Genomic DNA, 21,340 nt, shown 5'->3' with positions numbered 1-21,340 from the left:
CTTTGGGTCTGCACCGACTTTTCAGACGGGACAGATTCATTTTTGTACTTTGTGGTCGTTTGAAATAGGCTTTTTCTCCATTGACATTGAAATCACAATGGATTAAGGATTAGGTGGGACTATGGAGGCCCCTTCGGTGACAATGGGCACGGTCTCGGGGTGGAGACCCCTGTGCGTGCTGTGACACCACAGCCTGAAGCCAGACAGGACACAGCTGGTCCTCCCGTGGCCCAAACAGAAACTGGGAGATGCAGAAGGTCAGACGGTCACACCACAGAAGGGAGAACATCCCTCACGACCCAGGGCCAGAAAGGTTCACAGGCCTCTGGGCCAAATAATGCGCCCAATCAGTGCGTTCCCCGGGATGGAGGCCATACGTGTCCCAGTCCAAGGGGAGGCGACCCCCACGGGAGCAGGCGTCAGAGGTGCGGGTCGTCCCAGGGAGGGACTCGGGCAAGTGAGACCCCAGGGAGGCAGCGGTGGTCACCTTCAGACGGGCAGGTTTCTGGTCTAGGGAACGGCAGCCCAGGTGACAACGTGAGGAAGCTGAGGCCCCAGTCGATCCCCAGCGAGAAGTCCTTGTCCTGCAGGGGACCGGCTGGCCCAGTACTGGGAGAGCCCCCAGAGCCCGGGGTCGGCCCTTCCCCAGCCCCATGTGGGGCCCCAGGCAGGTTGGTCAGCTCTGCTCCCCTGATTCAGTGGCTAGGGGACCTTGGCAGGTGGTGGGATCCCCCAGGAGGAGGGACCCCGAGCCACAGGACGCCAAGATGCACGCCTGCAGGTAGGACAATCCAAAGTCAAGGAGATGGGCTTCCTGACCCAGCTCGTCTTACTAGTGACTCAGGCTGTGCTATTAGCCCCGGTGTCCCCATATGTGACATGGGGACGTAACGGGCCTTCAGATGGGTTGGCGCATTCCCTGAGACATGAGGTGGAATCGTGGCCTGGTGCCTGGAGGACATAAGGGACCACCTGGAAAGCTGTCCCAGAGTCCCCCAGGGCACAGGATTCCAGAAGCCCCTCCTTGGCCCCTGCCCGCTGTCCCCCTTCTGGGAACACTCAGCGTTGTTTGCGGAGGAGGTGAAGATGATCCAGGAGGTCAGCAGGTCCCACGTGGAGGAAGGTCAGCGCTGGAGGGACAGAAGGACGTGTCCCGTGCCCCCTTCCAGGGCCCGAGCTGTGACGCCCTCTGACCTGACCCGGTGTGGACCCCGCTTCTGTGGTTTCACTCCCTCCCTCCATCCCTCCCTCCTTCCCTCCCTCCTTCCGTAATTCAGCCGGGGATCTCAGGTGCCTGCCATGTGCCGACCGCCGTGACCTCATCGGTTTGCACGACCCAACGGGGTCCCCCACGTGGATCTTCCTTGGCACGGTCTGAATGTTCCTGGCCGTGTCCCTTCTGGCGAGTCTGGGAGGGAGGCCTCTGCCCACGTTCCCGACAAGGAAGCACGAGTCCAGAAGGTCCAGACGACCTGCCCCAAGTGCCAGCGTGTGGAGCCTGGACAGAGGGTGGTCCCTGAGCAGAGGAGGACTTGGACCCACGCAGCACGGAGGAGGAGGGTGAGCACCTGGGCGGCCTGGTGCTCAAGTCCGCTGGGAGATGGTGTCCTACTCGGACCGGCCCTGTCCCCAGGGCAATCGGGGTACCTGCGCTCCCAGGTGGCAGGCTGGCCCCGGCTGGTAGGAGAGGAGGCGCCCCTGGGACAGGACAGAGCCCTCAGGCAGAGAGGAGGGTCACAGGTGCTCCCCCAGGGGCACGTGGACTCTGGTGCCCTTAGGGGGCGTCACCGGGACAGCTGTGCCTTGCCAGCCCCAGTGCCCCAAATCCAAGCACAAGACCCTAACAGCCTCTGCCCCACCGCCCAGAGCAGAAACCGCTTCTGTCCTTGTTCCTTTGTGGATGCGTCCATGCGTGCCCTCAGCACCCTGTCTGCTCCCCGCTGTGTGCACGCACCTGGATCCCAGAAGCGAGCCCCGGACCCCACCCAGGAGGTGGTACGGCTTCTCACCCGCAGCCGGCTCTCCTCTTTCTTACAGGGAGGCGTCCTTGTCCTGAACGGGCACCAGGGAACCTGAGTGAAGAGACCACTTTGCTTTGAGATGAGGGGCGGAGTGGCAAGGGCTGCAGAGGACGTTGGCCTTGGATGGGGAAAGCGAGGCAAGCCACGCACTGCTGTCCCGTTCAGGTCCCCTCTACCACCTGAGTGCATCTGCAGCCGGAAGGGCTGGTTCCCGGCAGGCTGGCAGCGTCCCCTGGAGCCCCCGGTCCCTCCTCTCTGCCTGAGGCATCTCTCTTCCGGAGACGGGAGGCCTTCACACTTGTCTCTGGGGACCTGTGCTTCCTCACCTGTCACCTGGGCGGCTGGTTCCCTGAGCAGAAATTTGCCCATCTGAAGGCGACCAGGGCTGCCTCCCTGGGTTTCACTTGCCCGAGTCCCTCCCCGGGACGCCACGCATCTCTGATGCCTGCTCCCGTGGGGCCGCCTCCCTTGGACTGCGACGGGTCTGGCCTCCATCCAAGGGAACGCACTGGCTTTGGTGCATTATTTGGCCCAGAGGCCTGTGAACCGTTCTGGCCCTGGGTCGTGAGGGATGCTCTCCCCTCTGTGGTGTGACCGTCCAGCCTTCTGCATCTCCCAGTTTGTGATTGGGCCACGGGAGGACCAGCCCTGTCCTGGCTGGCGTCAGACTGTGGCGTCACAGCACGCACAGGGGTCTCTATCTCTGACATGTGCCCTCTTTCACTGACACAGCCTCTTGTATCCTCGTGACATCCCCTCCCCTCCCCGGTGGAAGGCCCGTGTGACCGGTTCTGAGGGAGAGAATATAACGATGGGTGTCGCTTCCAAGATGGTTCATGAAAGGCTGTGGCGTCTCCGGGTTCCTTTTCTCCCGGGTCCATTCTCTGTCTCTGTGTCAGTGTGTGCGTCTCTGTGTGTGTCTCTCTCTGACGAAGCAAGAGCAGATAATATGAGCTGCCCCAGGAGGCCCAGTGCCAAGAACCTGCAGAGGCTCCGGGCTGAGACACAGAAGTCCTAAGACCCCCCAGGCCCAGCCGAATCCTGCCAAGAGCACGTGCCTGGTCATGGTCTTGGAGGCGGACCCTGCCCCAGTCGAGCCTCAGCTGAGGCTGCAGCCCTGTCCTCCTGGGTGACCGTGGGGCTGAGGCTCCCAGCCGAGCCGAGCCGGGAGACTGGTACAGAAAGTGTGAGGTGGTCCAAGTAAGGTGAATGAGTCCCCCAGCACAGACAACAGCCCATCCTCCAGGCTGGGGGCTGGGCCCGCCCTCCTCCCTCCTGAGCTCTCTCTGGCCACACTGGCTCCTCCTCAGCTCCTCTCCGGACAAACCCTCTGTGCCTCCGAGTCTCTGCAGCTTTGCTCGTCCCCGCAGCACACTGCTTGCAGACATGTGCGGGACTGGCTCCTCTTGTCCTTCTGGGTCCCAGCATCAGGGCCACCCTGGAGGACTGTGAGACCCCCCCCACCCAGGGGCCCCTGGCCACCCTCCTTCACCCTGCTTCATTTCCCGACAGTGTTGGTCTTTCCTTTCACACGGATTCGCTCGTGCCTTGACCCACCTCCCCCTCTGGGCTGTGAGCTCCGGGAGGGCTGGGACCTCACGGGACCTTTGACTCCGGCCCCCGGGCCCAACACAGCCCCTGCTCAGGGTGAGAGGCACAGGAGCTGAATGCGTCCAGAGAGGATCTCAGAGTCCCTACCAGCCTCTGAGCAGCTCATGCTGTGGACATGCAGACTAATAATAAGAGGTACATTTGGGTTTGGGGCAGGGGACGCCCAGCATGACCCCTGAGCGTCCCTTCCTGCTCCAGAGGCTTCACTGAGCACAGTGGACACAGCCTGCCCCCTGGTGGTCAGCACCAGCATGACAGTCCCAGGCTTGGTTAACCAGAAAACAAAACACACACCTTTGTTTGGGTATAGTCAAGGCAGCAGCCCTCCCTGGCTCTCGGGGGGCACAGGGGCAGGACCTGCGGGCTCCACGGGCGATGTGAGGACCTCAGAAGCCTCCCTTGTCCCCCGTTCCACCTCTCCTGTCCCGGTGCCCCGTTCATTCCTAAGGCTTCCTCACCCTAGCCAGGGCACTACCTCTGGAAGCCCTTCCTAATGAGTCCCCGGGGCTCCAACAAGGAGGGTCTTGACCTCGGTCCCCACACCAGGGTCCGCTGCTCGGCCACGTGCTGCCCACCCAGGTCCTCGGTCCTCCAAGCCCTCAGGCTGCACTCCACTCAGAAGGACCTTGAGGGAGGAGAAAGCATTTTCCCAGGACCAGGAGCATCTTGGGGCAGGGGTGGAGGCCCAGGGCCAGCAGACAAGCCTGTGGGACCCTTGGAACACCACGTCTATGCAGCCCAATTTACACAGGAGTAAGCTGAGGCCTGTCCCGTAGCCCACTCCAAGTAGGGGGGTGTCTCCTTCTAGCTCCAGGTTGGTGGTGGACACAGGACCCCAGACCCCGTCTTCTCCGGGTGCCCCGGGGAAGTGCCCAGCCCAGGCAGCCCCCTGGGTACCCTGGAGACCCCCTGGCCATCAGGCTGGCACGTCCTCCCACCCCACGTATGAGCCCTGGTCGTGCTGCCAGCCCACTGGGGGCCCCTGCCCCGTGGCAGAGCTGCCTCCAGTCCCCTTCTCCTTGCCCTGGTGTCACCTCCCACCGCCAGGGTGTACTCCCCTTGAGCCGCTGCCGGGTGGTCAGTGTGCGTGTGTCTGTGTGTGTGTGTGTGTGTGTGTGTGTGTGTCTGTGTGTGTGTGTGCGTGTGCTTGCCTGTACGGTCTGGGGACATCCAGATATAACAGCCCCACCTCGTATGGCGTTGATAGGGATCCGACGGGATCTCAGGGGTCTCATTCCCAGGGCTAACCCCAGGGGACGACTGAGTTTGGCCTAGGATGCAGATCCCCACTGCTTGGACTCTACCCACCTCACGTATCCTGGGCCGGTCCCTGGCCTCAGTCTCCCACCTGGCCCTGAGGTTGGGCGTGGAGTGACGTCAGCGTGGACAGGGCCCAGGCTCTCCTCCTGGGTGGATGGAGAGGAGATGTGCCAGGCACACAGGCCTCCCTAGCAAAGGGCAGCTGGGTCTCGTGTCCTCGGCCTGGCGCGGCTGTGTGCCCTCCCCGGGGGGCTCCGTGCCACTGATCCCATGTGCGCCCTGCCTCCAGGGCGCCCTGTAACCCCAAATCCTGTGAGCCCTTGGATCAGCCTCACCCCAGCCAGTGGGCTGCAGACTTGAGGGCCGGGTGGGTTGGACACGCGGGTACACGAGGGTCGCCGAATGTACCTATGCCGCCCCAGCTGTCACAGACCCCATCTCCCCCCCAGGGTCCAGCTGGGTGCACGGCCGGGGCAGGGGGCCTGAAGGAGACGGTGGGCACCAAGTACGGGCAAGGAGAGGATCGGCCTGTCACCTCACGCCTCCCTTTCCTTCTCTACCTCCTCCCACAGTCTTCCTGCCAGGACCCGGAACACAAGGGGCAGCCTGTCCCTGGCTGCAGCCCTGGCCGGGGCAGAGGGGTGGGAGGGAGCCCAGGAAGGAGGGGGCACATCGTGGGGATGTCTGAGTGTTGGGGGTGGTTAGAGTTGCTATGGACCCCCAGGGTGCTCACTGACTTCACCCCTTCTTATACATGAACTGCGGCCCCGGGATCAAGGGCACTCAGCTCTGAGTGACCAAGTCCAGCCGTGAACAGGAACGAGGGACTCAGTCTTCACCCTCATCGAGCCCTGCCCTGACCATGGCAGGTCTTGTCCTGGGTTGGGGCTCCCCCAGCCAGGTGACCCCCGTGCCCCCTGCTCACCTTCCTGAGATGGGAGTCACAGACCCCATTTTCAACGAAGAAAATGAGGCTCTGACACCCACCACGTGAGCTTGTGGGTCACTGGGCTGGGACATGGCCCTATTGTGGGTTTGCCCCCCGGACAATCCGACCCAAAGCCTGAGCTAGCAAGGGAGCCTGAGGAGGCTCCAACCCTGGAGATGACGACGTCCTGGGTGGGGGTCAGGGGAGGGGCGGTGGCGGCAGGGGTCTCTGAGGGGCTGGGGCTCCGTGGGCTCCCTGGCGAGGAAGGCCCTAGGGAGGCCGGAGTGGGGTGAGGGGTGCCCACGGGGGAGGGCGTATGGACCAGCTCACACAGGGCGCTGGATGTCGGGCCAGGAGTCGGGGGTCACTGCAGGTTGGAGAGGGTTGGGATGCTCTGCCTCTGTGGCCCCCAGCTGCTGACTGTGGGGGAGACGCCGTCCCACCCCTTAGGCTGTGAGCTCGAGGGCGGGGTGGTGTCTGGGCTTCAGCATCGTGTGCGGGTGCCTGCACACAGCAGCAGACAGACACGGGTGCTGAGGCATGCGGGGATGAGTGAATGGACACGAGGCTGAGGCTCCCATCTGTCACTGTAAACAGTGGGGCCCGCGTCGTGCGGCTCTGGGACGGTCCCAGTGAGTCAGCAAGATGTGGAGTGTTATTCCTCACCCGGCACAGTTTGAGGGCTGAGAATCCAGCAGGGCACGGGACGGAGTGTGTGCGCATGGAGCTGACCGGAGCGGGTGCCGCTCGAGCCAGGCACAGACGCCAGAAATAAGTCGCTTGCGGGTGTTCTCGCAGGCCCTCCCTCTTCGGCTGGGGACGTGGTGGCCGCCCGCCTGGAGCGGAGTCCACACGGCCCCCAGGCGAGGGGCAGGGGCAGCACAGAGCTGACACGGAGGGGCAGGGAGAAGCGCCCGGGGCCTGCAGCCTGCCCGTCTGGACACGCGTGTGGGCTAAGCAGGTGACCTCTAGCCGGTCAGTCCCTGGAGCCACGACACCGGGGCGTCCGAGGGCGATGCCGCGGAAAGCCAACCATCCTGTTCCCAGGTTGGTGCCGACTCAAACGCCCAGGACCCTCCTGGGAGCCAGGGGAGGTAGAGGTCAGCGGTGGGATTATGGGGTGTCTCCGGGCCCATCACTGTTCTCTTTCTCATTTCTAACATCCTGTAGGAAATATGCCAGTAGCTGGAACAAGGTATCACACACGATGTCTGCATAACACCCTGTTCTAGATTTTCTGAAACAAGGTCCTCTACAATTAGGGTCATGGCAGACGCTGGACCCCGGCCAGCACCCCGGCGGCGACACCGTGGCTGGCATGCAGGGTCTGGGGCGGCAGGGCCGCCGGGCAGGGGCGGGGATGTTGGGGGACGCACATCTCCCCCGGAAACCTGCTGTGTTTCTTGGGTCTCAGCCGTCCCCAAGTGTCTACATTTTGTATTCCACCTGAAACTGGCCCAACCTTTCGTTCCAGAATTTCACATGGCCAGTAACAGCCGGGACAGAGGAGTGAGCGCACAGGTGTTTCCTCCAGCTGCCCTGGGCCAGTGCCCGCCTTTCCTGGCTTGTTTCCCAACTGTCCCTGAGGGCCTGAGGTGGAACCACATCGCTCACCCAGCCTGGGGGCAGTGTGGGCTCTGTGGGGGTGCGGTGCTCACTCTCACTGGCCTCAGACACACTCACCATTTGTTCGTGTTTCCTGTAAGCCCGGGAAAGCCTGGGAGGCGAGGGCTGTTCTCGGTTTACCGGCTGGAAGGCTGGTTTAGGGATATCTAGGTCGCTGTCCTGGGTCGCAAGGCAGGGAGGGGCACAATGGAGTCTGGAATCCAGGTCTCCTCGCCTGAGGCTCATGCTTCCCTGCGCTCCTCCCTGAGCCTCCGTGTGCTCCTGTTGTCGGCTCCCTTTCTCCTCGAGAAATATTTTCCTTTTTCTTTCTTTATTTTTTTAAGTTTATTTATTTCCAGAGAGAGAGAGAGAGGGAGGGAGAGGGAGTGAGAGTGTGCGAGGGGCAGAGAGAGAGAGGAAGAAATAGAATCCCAAGCAGGCTGGCCCCGCACGGTCAGTGCAGAGTCTGATGCGGGGCTGGAACCCACAAACCGTGGGATCATGACCTGAGCGGAAGTCAGCTGCTTAACCGACTGAGCCCCCCAGGCGCCCCCTTCTGTAAAAATATTTTACCAGCATCTATGCAATAAACCCCACGTAAGGTGTGCAGCTTAGTCGTAACCCACCGGCCACCTGCAGGACAGTTGCTCTGGTCTCCCTGCTCGCCTGCCCCCCAGGCCCCAGGTCCTGTGCTGTGTTAGTTGGCCTCAGGCCACAGGGACCGAGGGTCTACCTGCTCTGGGACTCTTGAGGCCCAGGGACTCTGCCCTTGGTCTCCATACCCCTGAGGCTGCAGGGACGTCGGGCCCACAACTGACCCCATGCAAACCTGAAGACTGAGTTCAGATCTTTCGAGAAAACTGGCAAATAATCCCCATTCTTAGATTCCCTGTTCATTCGTTCAATCAATATTTTAATTTTTTTTTCTTCAATGTGTTTATTTTATTTTTGGGACAGAGAGAGACAGAGCATGAATGGGGGAGGGGCAGAGAGAGAGGGAGACACAGAATCGGAAACAGGCTCCAGGCTCTGAGCCATCAGCCCAGAGCCCGACGCGGGGCTCGAACTCACGGACCGCGTGATCGTGACCTGGCTGAAGTCGGACGCTTAACCGACTGCGCCACCCAGGTGCCCCTCAACCAATATTTTAAAATATTGTCTTAAGTTTATTTATTTATTTTTGAGAGAGAAAGAGGGAGGGAGCGATTGCAGCAAGATTCTCGCACAGAGTCGTGACCCCGAGGCTTTTCTTTCTGGAAACAATGTTATTGGAGCAGGCACCGCTCAGCTCAGTTGGGTTCTTACTTGAAGAACTGAGCCTACCGCTGTGGGAGGTAGTTTTTTATGTATATTTTCACTTCTTTGTCTCCCATATATGGTAACATGCAAACTTGCAGTCTGACTAAGTGGTCTCATGTTAAAAGGTCATGAGGGATGTTGTCACTTAAGTGGAGCCAGTTGCCTTGAGGTTTTTTTTCTTTCCTTAGGGAGGAGACCTGACCACAAGAGAGACTCCCAAACAGGTTCTGTGCTGACAGCACAGCCCAACGTAGGGCTCAAACTCATGGCTGAGCCGAAGCCGGACGAATAACTGACTGAGCCACCCAGGCCCCCCTGATGGCTCTTGGTTTTAACGGTTTTATCGAAGTATCATTTATATACCGTAGCATTCGCTTAGTCACTTTGCAGAGTTTGTAATAGATTTTGGAACTTTCCTCAGAATTCCCTGGTGTCCATTTGCAATCCCTCCCTGTTCCAGTGTGGCCCCACCCACCTCAGGCAACCACTTTGTTTCTATAGCCTTACCTTTTATGGGATTTTCATATAAATAGAGCCTAACGGGGGGCCCCTGGGTGGCTCAGTCGGTTGGGCTGGGCGGCTGACTTTGGCTCTGGTCACCATCTCACAGCTCATAAGTTCGAGCCCCGCGTCGGGCTCTGTGCTCACAGCTCAGAGCCTGGAGCCTGCTTCCGATTCTGTGTCTCCCTCTCTTTTCTGCCCTTCCCCCACTCACACTCTGTCTCTCTCTCCTTCAAAAATAAATAAACGTTCAAAGAAATTTAAACAGAGCCTAATAACATCCTAATAACCTGTGATCTCTTGCATCGGACTCCTTTCTCTTGGAATGAATGTTTTAAGGCTCGTCCACCTCGGAGCGTGTATCATTTATTTTTTTTTTGCTGAGTCATTCCAGTGTATGGATGTACCCACTCATCGGTGGATGGACATTCCGCGAGAGTACAAAAAGCGGTACAGACCACTTTGTAGTTTTGTGGACAACGCTGTAGTGCGCACCGCGTTCACGTCTCTGTGTGGACCTGTGCTTGCGTTTCCCCCCGGGTGGTTACCTTGCGGAGGGATCGCCAGGTCGTATGGTAAATGTATGTTTAACATTTTAAGAATACTACCAAACTCTCTTCCAAAGTGGTTCCGCCATTCTGCATCCCCATCAGCGGGGTACGAGGGTTTCCGTCTCTCCGTAGCCTCGCTTGTTCTTGCCACACGTGTCGGTGGAAAGGGGTGTCTCCCAGTGGTATTGATTTGCGTCACCTAATGACCAATGACGTTGGTGGAGCACCTTTCCATGCACTTATCAGCCGTTCAAATGTCTTTGGTGAAAAGTCGGTAAAAAATATTTGCCTTTTAAGAAATTGGAGTGTTCGTTTTCTTCGTTGTGTATGCAGAGTTCCTTAATTTGGGATGCCTGGTCCTTATGAGATGTATGGTTTGCAAATATTTTTTCCTCGTTCATGGATTGTCTCCTCACTTTCTTAAGGGTGTTTTTGAATGCCAAAGTTTTAATTTTAGGGAAGCCACCTCACGTTTTTTCTTTTATCGTTGGTGCTTTTGGTGTCCTACGTGAGACATCTCTGCTTGACCCTTGCTGCAAAGATGTAGTCCTGGGTTTGCTTCTAACGTTTGCCAGTTCGTGCCTTTCAAGGATGTGTGCATCTTATCCAGGCCATCTCAGTTGTTGGTAAACAGTTGTCAGTAGCGTTCCCTTCACATCTTAATCTCTGTAGTACTCTGGCCTTGGTGCCTCCTCTCCTGTTCCTGATTTTATCGTCATTTGTGTCTCCTCCCCACCCCCAATGAAATGCTTGGTTTCATTGTTTTTTCCCCTTGCTGTTTTCTATTTAAGTGATTTCCACCCTAATCTCTATTATTTCCTCCCTTTGCTCACTTTGGGTGTAATTTGTTCTTCTTTTTCTTCTTGTAGTTTCTTTTGTTTTTAGACATTTTTTGGGGGGGGTGCAGATGAGCAAGGGCTGGGGCGGGGGAGAGAATCCCACAAGGGGCAGAGAGAGAGAGAAAAGGTGGGCTCACCCAAAGTGGGGCGTGAGCTCACAAACTGTGAGATCGTGGCCCGAGCCAAAGTTGGACGCTCAACCGACTGAGCCAGCCAGGTGCCCTCTCTTAAAGTGAGAACTTCAGTACCGACCTGAGGTTTTTTCTTTTCTTACCTAGGCATTTACAGCTATACATTTCCCTCGAAACACAGCTTTGGCTGCATCCCGTAAAGTTTGGCATGTTTTGCTTTCCTTCTCATTCAGCTCAGAAAATACTTCACTTTTTCTCGTTGACCCATGGGTTACTCAGATGCGTGCTGTTGCCTTTTCACGTATTTGGGGGGTTCCCAATGTGCCTTGGTCATTGCCCTTGGAATCTCACTCCCCTGTGGTCAGAGTGCATGCTCTGTACGACAGCGGTCCTCTTAAATTTGCAGCAACTTGTTTTAGACCCCAGCACATGGTGTCTCTTGCAGGAGGTTTCACGCACCCAGAGGACAGCATGTGTTTTGCTATTGCCCGTCTGAGCGTTGTGCGGTGTGATCAGTCAGATCTCATTGGTGTGCAGTGTTCAGCGCTATCTGCCAATGTTCCAATTATCCCATCCATTACTGACAGCAAAGTAGGACTTCGAAATCTCCAACTTAATTGTCGAGTTGACCATTTCTTCTTCAGTTGTGTCTGCTTTTTGCCTCGCATATTTTGGGGCTAGGTTGCAGGTGTACATGAATCTTCAGCATGGTCCTCTGTGCTCATTTCAGCACGGCCACGTCCGCCTCCCTCCAAGGAGAGGGGGTGCTTGGTGGAAAGAGGCCACAGGGAGGCCTGTGTAACTGGGGATCGGAGGGGATCCTTGGGCAGAGTGCCGGGAGGAAAGAACCGACCTCCTACCCCCCTGTCTGTCAGTGAGAAAGGGGAAGCCAGTCTTGGAGCGGCTCCTTGAGACGCTGCCTGTCACAACGCTCAAACCACCTGCTGGTGGGAGGCGGCCGCCATGGGAGCTGATCTGAATCACATGGGTGGGGGGGGGGAGAAGTGGGCAGGTTGGGAGGAGCAGAGTGGGGTGATCGGGGTCCCACTGCTGTTTTCCAGGGAAACCAAAATGCTGCTCACTTTGTACTGTGATCTTCCTCCTGATAACACTCGTCTGGGTCCTCTTGGGGTAAGGAACGTGTGCACCGTCCAGGCCTTCCAGGCAGCAACAACAGCGGTCGGCTGCTTGTAGGGTGCCGGGCTGCTCCCCACCCCAGCACCAGCGTGGTCATCGCAGGGCTGATGAGCTGTCCCTCCACACGCACCCTCCCGTTGGACCCCACCTTGCGTGGGAGCTGTCTTCCCCCAGCTCCTGAGCGAGGAGCCATGTGGCCGGGCAGTGGCTGGGCAGTGGGGAAGGCGCAGGGGAGCTGAGTGTTAGCTTGCAGATGGAGATGGTCTCCGGACAATGGAGTAAAGGCCCGCGGCTGCTTTCCCGGGGCTGTGCTGTCCGTGCACGGGGACCCTCTCTGGCTGCCGCGGGAGCTCACGCAGAAGCACTGTCTTCAGTGACTGCCCTCCTGCCGCCCCCTTGGGTGTCACCCGTGCTTTGGGTGACAATGGCTCCCAGCCCTGCCCAAGCCCTGCAGCTGTGCCGGGGGCTCTGGGCTCCCCGAGCGGGCTCCAGCCCCTGCTTTGCATGGGGATGGATGAACAGCCAACCCAGGTGCACCCTCCTCAACAGGGGCCTCTGGTGGCTCTTTCCACAGGGCCGGTTTCCTGAACCTGAGGAACTCGAGGCTGGGGAGGCAGGTAGGGGCCAGGTGAGTGGAGTGGAGGCAGGGTCACATTGCCCAACAGCCTCGGGGACTGGCTGTGTGCTGGGAGGGCAGAGATGGCTGCTGCCCCCACCCCTCAGGCTGATGCACCCGTGATCTGGGCCTCACCCTCTGCCCCCTCCGCTCTGCCCAGAGCAGCCAGGACATTTCCGGGGCCTGGGTGGGTCACCTGGGCAGGATTAACACCCACCCCACCCCGGGTCTGGCTTCAACCTGTTGGACACTTGGGTGTCCCCACAGTGACGCCCTGCTCCTGCTCTCAAGTCCCTGATTCAGTGAAAGGCCTCACCTCCCCCCACCCAGCCCAAGGTGGAAGCCTGGGCATCATCCTTGCCCCTCCCCCACCCCCACCCGCGCCCCACTCAGAGCAGAACTGCCGGTCAGTATCTCTCAGTTCACGCTCTTCTCTCTGCTCCCCCCGTCCTGCTCTGGGTGAGGCTCCCCCATCTCTCTGGCAGCCTCCGTGCCATCTCCCCATCCTCCTGCACACGGACCCACTCTCCTCCGTTAGCCAGAGTGATCTTTCCGGAACATATGCATGAGCCCCTCTGTGGTTGGCTCCCTGCCTGCCCGTCCTCGCCAGCCTCACCTCTCCCATCGTGAACCCCACCTCTGCGGTCCACCCGGGGGTCTGTGGTCGCCTGGCACGTGTCGTGACTCTGAGGCTTTGCACGTGCTATGTCGTCTGCCCGGACCGCTCTCCTGCCTGTCCCCTGCTGTGCGTCTGGCTTTTCCCCCTTGTAGCAGCCATCTGCTACTGGGTCACAAAATACCCAATTCGTGGTGTGAGACCATCACAACCACTGAGCCCACATCTCGCCAGATCCTGGGGTTGACTGGGCTCAGCTGGGCAGTGTGGGCCCAGGTGTGTCAGGTGAGTGTAGACCGACGGTGGCTGGGACAGGGGCGGCTTGAAGGCCCCTCACATTTGCAGGGTTGATGCTGGCTCCCGCCTGAGACGGCACCCAGGGCTCGGCCTGGGCTCCTTCCCGGGTCATTCGGAGGTTCCCCGATCTGTGTCTCCCAGTCAGACTGTTCCCCCTGAGCACGTGGCTTCAGAAGACCCACAGCCCCAGCACAGCTGTTCTGCATTTGTCGGGTCCTTGAGACCAAGGCCGCTGTGTGCAGGGCCCGGGGAAGGACCCCCTGATGGGAGGGGACTCGGGATGCCCACGTGGTCTGAAACCACCAGCTGCTCAGTCTCCTTCACTCAGAAGCATGAGGTGAAGGCGGGGGTCTGTGGCTGAGCAGAGGCCAAACCTGCCCCCGTGGGGTCTGACGTCACGTCTGGGGACACGCGGGGACATGGGCCGGCGCCAGGCCCACTGCCCACAGTGACAGCTGTTCTGGCCACTTTCAGACGGACGCCCTCTTCATACCCTAGGTCACCACTGTCCCCCTCTCCTGGGCCCCCAGCCACCATCTATGAACCTGAGCCCTGAACTCTCCCGGTAAAGCCCCCACTCTGTGTTCTCATTCCGCAGCGAGGTGGGTGGAGAGCTGGATGGCCCGCAAGCAGTGACACTGTCCAGGTAGGACGTCTTCCCTGGGTGCCTCTGCCCCCTTCACCTGCTCCACAGCCCCAGGGGAGAGGCGAGAGTGCCTAGACAGGCTCTCTCCTGCGCCTCACATGGGGAGCACCACTCTCATCCCCAAGTCCTGGGTCAGACTTGGCCCTTCCCTTGAAGCCATGGAAAGATCCAGGGGTAGCTGGCGGTTTGGGTTTGACCAGCTGCCTGGAATTTGGCTCTTAAAGAGGGTCACCAACTGGCCTGCTTTGTCTGGGCTCAGAGGGGTTCCTGGGAAGAGGGTCTTCAGAGGGGATGAGACTGGGAAGGTCTCAGGCAGTCTCGTGAACTGGTGTCCGACGATTTTTTTGTTTTAATTTTTTTTAATGTTTATTTTTTTAAAGAGAGAGAGCACAAGCAGGGGAGGGGCAGGGAGAGGGAGACAGAATCTGAACCAGGCTCCAGACTTCGAGCTGTCAGCACAGAGCCCGAAGCAGGGCTTGAACTCATGAACAGCGAGATCATGACCTGAGCCGAAGTTGGATGCTTAACCGACTGAGCCACCCAGGCGCCCTTGGTGCCCAACTTTCTAAAAAAATTTTTTAACGTTTATTTATATTTGAGAGAGAGAGAAGGACAGAGTGCAAGCAGGGGAGGGGCAGAGACAGAAGGAGACACAGAATCCGAAGCAGGCTCCAGACTCCGAGCTGTCAGCACAGAGCCCGATGCAGGGCTCGAACCCACGGACCGTGAGATCATGACTGGAGCCGAAGTCGGTAGCTCAACTGACTGAGCCACTTAGGCACCCTTCTCGTGCCCAACTTTAAAAAAAAAAAAAAACCCAAAAAAGAAAAAACTTTTAACCATGCAAATATATATGCCCTGAAATTTACCCTCTTGACCATTTGTAGGTGGCATTAGGTGTATCACCGTGTTGTGCAACCATCACCCCCGTCTATCTCCAGAACTTTCTCATCTTCCCAGACTGAAACTCTGTCCCCATCCCCCTGCCACCAGCCCCTGGTGCCCCATTCAGCTTCCTGTCTCCATGAACTTGATTTCTCCGGTCCCTTCTGTAAGTGGGGTCACACCGTGTTCGCCCTTTTGTCACTGGCTCATTTCACTCTGCACGGTGTCCGACGTCCGCGGGTTCACACATGGGGTGGTTTGTTGCCGACTTTCCTGCCTTTTCAAAGCCGACGCCCTGCTTTTAAATGCCACCCAGGAAATGCAAAGTGCAGTCATTATGGACATGACAGACGACCCACTGGCTAATTTTTCCTCGGGCTCCACGACACTTTAGTCTGGGGCAGGACCGCTGCGCACGCATTTTCCCAGACTGCACGCCACTGTCGGGGCTGGGCACGGGTGTCCCTCTCTGCAGACAGGAAGCCTGGGCCCCGGGAGCTTAGAGACCTGCTCCGTCACCCAGCCGGGGAGGCAGTGTCAGGTCCAGGTAGACCGTCTGTGTGTCTGACTGCCGTTCCCTTGACCCAGCTACTTACTTGGGTGAAATACCTGGGACAGTGGCCACTTCCCGCCCCTCCCGCCAGGGTGAGATCTCTCCCTGAGGTTATGAGGGAGGGAATGCACCCCAAGGTCTCCACTCCCAGTTTCGAGACCGTGAAACCGAGCCACAGAGGCTCCGCCCTCCTTCAGGCCCTGGGATTGTGTGCAGGAAGCGCCCGGTACAGCTCCTCCTGGGGCGACTCAGAAGCTCAGTCACCTGCGGCAGCTTCCCAGCCCCACTGACTGAGGATGTTCATGCCATCTTCCTGCAGACTCCCATTGTGCTGTGTTTTTTTTCAGGATGGTTTACCCCCAGCCCAAGGTGCTAACACCCTCGTGAGTAAACTTGCGGAACCCACCCCACCTCCCGCCCTGAAATTCACCATATACACTAAAAGGCGGTTTCACTGAAAACTCGGCGGGAACTTGCTTCGGCAGCTTCTGAGTCTGAATTTGGAGCCCACCAATTCTTCTCCGTCCTTTCTCTCTCCACCAAAGAATGCACAAGGGGCGCCTCCTCCTTCCCGGAGTTCGGCCCCCGCCCCTCGCCGGCAAATCCCAACTCCCACGCTGAGGTCCAGCAGGGTCCAGTGTTCGCTAAGGGCTGCGAGTGATTTGCACGAGTCTGAGTTTTGATTTCCATGTCATTTGTTTCTTGCACATGTGAAGGCCTTCTGGAAGGAGGGTCAGCCCTGTGGGTCCCTGATGGGGTGGAGGCTGGGTGGGTGGGGTGGGGTGGGGTCCCGGGTGGGGGTGATGATGCGCCAGGGCCCTCCATGTGTTCACTGTCATGCTACTAACACCGGGTGGCTCTCTTGTGCCGCAGTAGGAAAGATGTCCTTGTCCTCACCCCTTGGCTGGCCCCCATCGTCTGGGAAGGGACTTTCAACATAGACATCCTGAATGAGCAGTTCCGGCTCCGGAACACCACCATCGGACTAACGGTGTTTGCGATCAAAAAGTAAGTAGGTGACGGGGCGCCTGGGTGGCCCAGTCTTTTCAGCATCGGACCTCAGCTCAGGGCAGAATCTCGCGGCCCGTGAGTTCGAGCCCGACCACATCGGGCTCTGTGCCGACAGTTCAGAGCCTGGAGCCTGCTTGGGATTCGGTGTCTCCATCTCTCTCTCTGCCCCTCCTCTGCTAATGCTCTGTCTCTCTCTGTGTCTCAAAAATAAATAAACATTAAAAAAAAAAAGTAACTAGATGAGATGACAGAGGGTGGGGACCGGGATGCAGGAGAGACCGAGGACATCAGGTCTGGCTGTGTGTTCAGCACACGGCGGGTGGGGGCCCAGCCTGTCCTCCTAGGGGTTAATGTGAAGGTTCACGTGTTCAGCAGTCTCTCCGGGCTCAGTGAGTGGACACCACTTGGCTCCCTTTCCGAAGGCTGCACGTCACCCAGGAAGGCAGCTCCAGACCCACCAATGACCCCAGGTTGCTCCTCTGCTGAGTCAAGGAAGGAGCAGAGCACCCCAACATCCAGGTGGCAGGGGAGCCCTCCTCCGGCCACAGTAGCAGAAGGGAGGAGGCTGTGTGCTTCCTTGGACGGGTAGGAAGCCAGTGTCTGTGGAGCTGGGCTCCTGTGTGCTCCCGTATGGGTGACGGTCATGGAGGGGGGACAGCCAGGTCAGGCACAGCACTCGGTGCCAGACCCCAGGCTCCTGTGAGGGAGCTGAGCAGTGAGGCCCTGGGACTCCAGGGACAGGTGACTTCCGCTGAATTAGCTAGGCAGCCGCAGGTAAGTGGCGTGGTCTCTCTGAGCCTCTGGAAAGTGGGGCTGATGACAGGATCCTCTCTCGGGATCGCCATGGGGGAACTGAAAGCTCGTAGGTGCTGGGCCCGCGTGTGGACAGGTGGGGCTTCCTCCCTCCGCAGAGCTCACCCGAGACCCCAGAGGATGGCCCTGAGGCCTTTGCAACCCCTTTCCCGGGTCTTGGCCCCAAGTGCAGGGAGTAAGAAGGGCACAGGGTCGCCTCCGAATCCTACTCCAGTCCCTGGAGACAAGCGGCTGAAATCACCAACCAGAAGCTTCACTGCCCAGGCTCCTCGGCCAGTGCCAGTAGCTCTGACGCAGCACTGCCTGCTGCGCGTGCGCTGGCTGTACAGTCCCCAGGGGGCTCCGAGTACAGTCCCCAGGGGGTTGGCAGGTGGTGGGCATGTCCTCAGAGGAAACCAGACTCCCCGAGTCGAGCTGTGAACCCACGATCACATCGGCTGGGTCTGGACTGCCCCTGGTGACCTGACTGGTGGCTGGGCAGGGGTGTGTGTGTGTGAGTGTGTGTGTGTGTGTGTGTGTGTGTGTGTATATGTGCGCGCATGTCCCCTATTGAAAGGGAGTGCCCACCTTCCCTGTGGGAGGGGTTTCTGGGCCAGGCACCGGGAAGTAGCCTTAGGGCCTGCTTAAAAAACTGTCACCGAGGGGCTCACCGCACTTGCCCGATGACAGGGAGCTGCTGTGTGCAGGGTGGGGAGCAGCGAGCCCCCTCAAAGAGGGACCAGCCATGGGAGGCGGTTGGAGAAGACTTCCAACCTCTTGGGGTTGGGGAGATACAGACCTGGACCCGGAAGCTTACACGCTCGGGTTCAGTGCTGTGACCCGAGCAAGCCCCCTGTTCCTCCAGGGGCCCTCTTTGGCCTCCCCTGGCCACATGCTGGGCCTGAGTCCTGATCTGGGGGAGATGGGGGGTGACCCCTCCCCGGAATACCCGCCATTGACTGAGGGCCCAGTAGCCTTCAAGGGAGGGCCCTGCAGGGGCAGACACAGTCCTGGGGGGCCAGGGACCGACCACTGAGCCAAGAGGGGCAGGTGGCCGGCCCTGCAGGTTCTGTGAAGTCTGCGAGGGCACGTTGACCAGAGCTGTGCCCGAAGGGTCTTGACTCCCTCACAGCAGGTGGGAACCGGCAGAGGATTTGCCAGGGGCGGGTCCTGCGGGTGGAGGGGGTCTGCCAGGGGAGCTCGGCACGGGGGTGCGCTGCTGGCTCCAGCATGCTGACTCGTGGCTGCACGGGTTTCCAGCCTCCTCCGCCTCAGGCTCGCTCCCCTTTGTAGGACGGGGCGCTGATGGTTCCCCGTCCCCCGGGGCAGAGGGTAGGGAGGCGCCGCGGGCAGACTCACCCAGGACAGGCCAGGACAGCGGCTGTTCCTTAAGCAGCCCAGGGTTTGCCTCCTCGATAAGGCGCACAGGTCCGTGGCCCCCAGCTTTGGGCTCCTGCCGCCAGCCTCTGGCAGCGACCCTCCTCCCGCCCTGTCCCCTGTCCCTGTAGATACGTGGCCTTCCTGAAGCTGTTCCTGCAGACGGTGGAGAGCACTTCATGGTGGGACACAAGGTCACCTACTACGTGTTCACCGACCGGCCGGGGGATGTGCCCCGCGTGCCCTTCGGGGAAGGGAGGCAGGTGGTGGTCCTGGAGGTCCGGAGCTACTCGCGCTGGCAGGACGTGTCCATGCACCGCATGGAGATGATCAGCAACTTCTCCCGGCGGCGCTTCCTCCACGAGGTGGACTATCTGGTGTGCGCGGACGTGGACATGAGGTTCCGCGACCATGTGGGCGTGGAGATCCTGTCCCCGCTCTTCGGCACCCTGCACCCCGGCTTCTACGGGGCGGCCCGCGAGGCCTTCACCTACGAGCGCCGGCCGCAGTCCCAGGCGCACGTCCCCAGGGACGAGGGCGAGTTTTACTACGCGGGAGGCTTTTTCGGGGGACGGTGGCCGAGGTTCTGCGGCTCACATCGGCCTGTCACCAGGCCATGGTGGTCGACCGGGCCCACGGCATCGAGGCCGTGTGGCACGACGAGAGCCACCTGAACAGGTACCTGCTGGACCACAAGCCCACCAAGGTGCTGTCCCCCGAGTACCTGTGGGACAAACAACGGCTGGGCTGGCCCGCCGTCGTGAAGAAGCTGAGGTATGTGACCGTGCCCAAGAGTCACCGGGTCATCCGGGACTGATGATGGGCTGGCCTAGTGTCCGTCAGGGGTGCCACCCTGACCCCAGCCGTCAGAGCAGATGGCCTGTCGCCGCTCCCTTTCTCTGTCCGGTCGCGGGACATGGCCGAGGCCCGGCGCCGCCCGCATCAGGCACGGGGACAGTTAGGCCTGACCGGGGGCCTGCCGGGGGGCGCGGCTCCAGCAAGACCCCTTGCTCTTCGGGTTCCTGGTCAGCTTTGAAAGGTCGCTTGCAGCCGCGGGCAGGACGTGAAGGTGAGGCCGGATCAGGACCCCCTTGGCTGGCGCCTGGCTTCCCGGCAGCCTGGGCACAGCCCGCCGCCCGCTGGGGCAGGACTGCCCCCCCAGCCCCTGGCCTCCCTCAGTCCCTGCGGTTTGTGGGTGTTGCGCTTTCCCTGTCACTGCCACTAAAATGTTTCTGGCGGATGACGGGTATTGCGGCTTGTCCCGCAAACCTGCCTTGTGCGCTTCCTCGAGGCCCCGGCCAGGGTGAGTGCTGCAGTCTCTCCGCCTTGCGTCTCCCTTCTCACATCAAGCACAGGGCGGTCCGTGTTGCCACTGCTATTTCTCCCTGACGTTGGCCAACTGTTACAATTTCCATGTCACTTGCTGCTGTAAACACCTCCAATTTTATGTCGGATGCTTTTCTATTTATTGTTTTATTTTTGTAAGGTTTATTTATTTTTGAGAGACAGAGAGAGACCATGAGCTAGTGCGGAGGGGGAGAGACAGAGGGAGACACAGCATCCGAAGCAGGCTCCAGGCTCCGAGCCGTCAGCACAGAGCCCGACGCGGGGCTCGAACTCACGAACCGTGAGCCGAAGTTGGACGCTCAACCGACTGAGCCCGCAGGCGCCCCTATAACCTTGATAATGTTAACCATGTTCAGGTGTACAATTCAGTGGCAATACGTTCATTCACTGTTCTGCAACTGTCCCCTCCATCCATCTTCACGACTTTTTCGTCACTCCAAACTCTGTGTCTGCCCACTAGACCCTAACCCTCCCACACCCATCCCCCTCCCAGGCCCGGCACCCACTGCTCCTCCCACCCCTCTGAATCTGACTGTTCTCCGTCCGTCATGAGCGGGGTCCTCCAATATCGGTCCTTTAGGGACTGGCTTGTTTCCCATAGCACAGTGGCCTCAAGGTCTGTCCCCGTGAGCCTGGACCTGACCCACTTTTCCCCCAGAGGAGTTGCTCAGCTCTGTCTTCTCTAACCTGAGCCTCCTCAGTCCCCTGTGCTCCCCTCATCTTCCTCCTCAGCCTGAAGGACCCCAGGGCACCGTCCCTTGGGCCTCATCGATCCCACCCCATCTGAACCGAACCGTTCAGTCCAGATGCCAGACACACACCCCTGGGGGCCTCGGGCCTCCCTTGCCCACCCGTCCGTGTCAGGTATCTGCTCCTCCCGAAGGTGTCCCCACGTCAGGAGAGAAACACTAGGTCCAGACCCTTGGTGTCATCTGTGACTTCTTGCTGGCCACCAACTCTCCCAGTGGTGAGGTGGCTACCGGAGGGCACTAAATGTTCAAAACATTTCAAGGCATATGTTAGTCTCGGCTGCCTAAGGCAATGGCAGAACCGAGCAGAACGACTGGAAGAAAGGCCGAGTGGTGAGGAGCTTTAGGGAATAAGGACCTAGAACCTCTGGCCCATTATTCCTGAGCCTCTAGGACGCTTGCGTGCATGGGCTGGGTGCATGTTCAGGAAAGACCTGAGAAGGGCCCCGGCTCTCCCCTCTGGTGACTGTCAGACTCTGCAATTAGGAAGGAAAGGTCAAGGCAGAGTTGTAAACAGCCTGGGTGGCGTGGAAGGTGTATCCTGATCTTTGCAGACCATCTCCTCCCC

General features: G+C 59.4%; 1 pseudogene; it reads left to right on the top strand.

Annotated features, from left to right (window-relative positions):
- Nucleotides 1–11,758: 11,758 nt before the first annotated feature.
- LOC123381632 lies at nt 11,759–19,639 on the top strand (annotated as a pseudogene).
- Nucleotides 19,640–21,340: the final 1,701 nt, after the last annotated feature.

The sequence above is a fragment of the Felis catus genome, chromosome D4 (genome assembly GCF_018350175.1).
Source record: "Felis catus isolate Fca126 chromosome D4, F.catus_Fca126_mat1.0, whole genome shotgun sequence".
In the NCBI taxonomy this organism is placed as follows: Eukaryota; Metazoa; Chordata; class Mammalia; order Carnivora; family Felidae; genus Felis; species Felis catus.
The sequence above is the reverse complement of the archived record's forward strand: the minus strand, read 5'-3'. Positions and strand labels throughout refer to the sequence as shown.